The sequence below is a fragment of the Gavialis gangeticus genome, unplaced genomic scaffold (genome assembly GCF_001723915.1).
Source record: "Gavialis gangeticus isolate Ggan-Ray unplaced genomic scaffold, GavGan_comp1, whole genome shotgun sequence".
Lineage (NCBI taxonomy): Eukaryota > Metazoa > Chordata > Crocodylia > Gavialidae > Gavialis > Gavialis gangeticus.
In genome coordinates, this window is record NW_017729029.1 from 28458500 (window position 1) to 28461593 (window position 3094).

Below are 3094 nucleotides of genomic sequence, written 5' to 3' on the forward strand. Positions count from 1 at the left end.
TCAGCAAATTTAATGAAGTTGGCAATATATAAAAAAGCAATAGCCTGAGATATTTTCTCCTCTTTACCAAAGTCTCCTTCTTCAGAGTCTTTTTCAGTGACCTTAGACTTTTCAGGATTCACAACACTCTCTATTATTTCTGCATTGCTAAAAACATGTTCACCTCCTTTTCAGCTTCAACCCACTCTTCTATCTCACTTTCTATAAGTTTGTTGACTGGGAAGAAGCATCATTCATGGCTTCAAGAATTTGAGCTATTGTATATTTTCTGTGTCTCACATTAAAACCTTCGAAGTTTTCTTCATCCGAAAACCCTTCTGCAAACAGAATACTATGCCACAATTTTCTCCAAACCCTTCTTAATGTTTTACTGTTTACAGAATTCCAGGCACTAGCTGAATTTAAAATGGCATCTTTTATGTTATAAAGAGATTGAAAGTTCTTGATAGTGCCTTCATGATTGATTAACTTTCTCAGAAAATCTCTTCTGTAATAACACTTCATGTTCTCGATAATGCCCTGGTCCATTGGTTGAATCAGTGAGGTAACATTGGCAGGCAGGAAGATGGTAAAAATATTACCTGACACTAACTCACATTCAGAAGGGTGAGCTTGACAATTGTCTAATAACAGAATAGCTTTACTATCTTGAGGTTTTCCAATTTTTCTAAAATGTTCTTTCACTGAGGGTACAAAAACATGATGAAATCAGTCATAAAAAAATCTTTGTCCATCCATGCATTACTTTTGGCTTTGTAAACAACAGGCAAATGTGTAATACCCTTAAAAGCTCTAGGACAATTAGATTTTCTAACCACTAAAAGCTTCACTTTATGTGTACCTCCTGCATTAGCACATATAAGCACAGTTATTCAGTCTTTATTCTGTTTGAACCAGCAGTACTAGATTCATCTTCACCAGCAAGGGTAGAATTCAGCAAACGTTACCAAAATAGGCCAGTTTCATCTGCGTTGTAGATTTGGTTAGGGGATAGATCGCACTGAGCAGCTAGTTTGTTAAAAAATTCACAATAATTTTCAGCAGCTTCATGGTCAGCTGATTTTATTGCACAGGCACATCTAGCCTTCTAATGCCATGACAAAGTTTAAAACACAAAAGTCATCCAGCCAAAAATGCGTAGGGTTCAGTCAAATCCATTTGCTTCTAGAAATCTTTCACTTTTTTTAATGAGCATTGGGTCAGAGATAGGGACACCCTCTGATCATTTGAATGAAAACCATTCATATAAAACACTATCAAGCTGCTCTAATTTAGGCTTATATAGAGTATGGCATTTTTCAACAGCTTTGCTTGTCTCAGAACTAGAGACGAATTTGAGCAATTGTTCCTTTTGAGCCTTGATATTGTATATCATTGACAATCCAACATTGAACTCTTTCATTAGAACATTACAGTTCTCACCTTTTTCTAGACATCTACAAAAGTCTATTTTCTGCATTAATATCAACACAGCTTTTTCACTTTTCGCGTTTGCTTTTTGATGCAATAAAAATCATACTGAATGCCATAATAGTCAGCCACCCCAAACGCCAGGGAGTCTGGCTGCAGGCTGCTGCAGTAGGGGTGAGGGGCGCACACCCCCATATACCCTGCATGGGTACCCTCAGAGTGGCACAGGAGACAGTGAAGTGGCATAGTGCTGTGTGCATCCTGCTTCTGAAAGCAGCCCAGCAGGCAGCAAAGTGGTGTGATGCCATGTGTGAACTGCTGCTGAAAGTGGCACAGCAGGCAGAGGAACAGTGCGGTGCCACACTGTGTGTATCCTGCCACTGAAAGGGGCACAGCAGAAAGCAAAGCAGTGTGGTATGGTACTGTTTGTGTCTCGCCACTGAAATTCCAGTTAATAAAGTATTCTGGTTAGTTAAATGCTGGATAACAGAGATTTTACTGGAATTATTTTGACAACTTTCATCCTGAGGGATTTGGAGTAAGCGCCAAATCTACTTTCCATTGCATGGCTGTTTCTAAATGACCAGTTTTTTATTTGCAGTTGCAGGTGGCCACTTTTATCAGTCAATGAGAAACCCGATTATGTTTCCTGATATTATACAAGATAGTATACAATCTCACTGTTGTATGTCTGACTTAGTCCAACTGTTATGTTTAGTTTCTGATTGTAGCCTGAAAAATTCATATCAGTAGAAATTGAAAGTGTTTCTTAAAAATTATATTTAAAAGGGGATGTATTAAGTGTCCAGCTCCATTAGAAAAAAGAAGGAATTAGATTGAAAATCTTTCTGTAAAACTTCTTGCATCCTGTAAAGGTGGGATTTTATTGCTAGAAAAGGCACTTTGTCATTGCAACCTAATTAACATGTAGGAATTTACATGTGCTAACATCCTAATGAAGGCAAGGTGCTGCTGTTTTTATCCCTGTGTAGCTAGCTCACATTAGTAATAGGATGAGGGTAGCAAAATTAGTATAACTGAAGCCTGGTAAAAGATCCCCATCCCTGGTCTTCATTAGGATGGTATGTCTGTGTAGGAACACTGTGGAAATATACTTTTTTGGTAGTAAAAGATATTGATTAACACTGGTTTTGCTTAAATAAGTAACATTGAATAAAGATTTATATAGCTACAGGCAAGGATGGCTATAGGTTTTACATAGAACATGGGAATTTCCCAGTGCATAAAGGAATGAGGGGACTGCTCAACAAAGGTCTCCTTTCTTCCTTTATTAAGAAAATTCTTACCGGGGACAAATTTCTTTATCATCTTCAGACAAAGACTTAGAGATGGCTACACATATGTAAGGACATGAAGTTCCATCCTCATGTGTTTGTTGTGAAGAACTGTAACCCAAGCATCTTCATTAGTGTAGAGAAGAGCATACAAACTGCCATTTACTTGTCCATACCATAGGCTCCTGTGTCACACAGTGACAGAAAATGGATGCTGAAAGAGAGAGTGAAGTAGGTATAACCAGGGTTTTTTTCCCCACTGTTTCTCTCTCACTTGCAGCCTGCATCATTTAAGGTCTAGGAAGTTCTAATTCAGAGGTCAGATCCATAATTCCTAAGCTCAGTAGCTATAAATGCCCCTTTCTTCCAAGAATTTAACCAATCCCTTT

General features: G+C 38.0%; 1 pseudogene; it reads right to left on the bottom strand.

The window, feature by feature from the left end:
- Positions 1 to 201: 201 nt before the first annotated feature.
- LOC109300342 lies at positions 202 to 2739 on the bottom strand (annotated as a pseudogene).
- Positions 2740 to 3094: the final 355 nt, after the last annotated feature.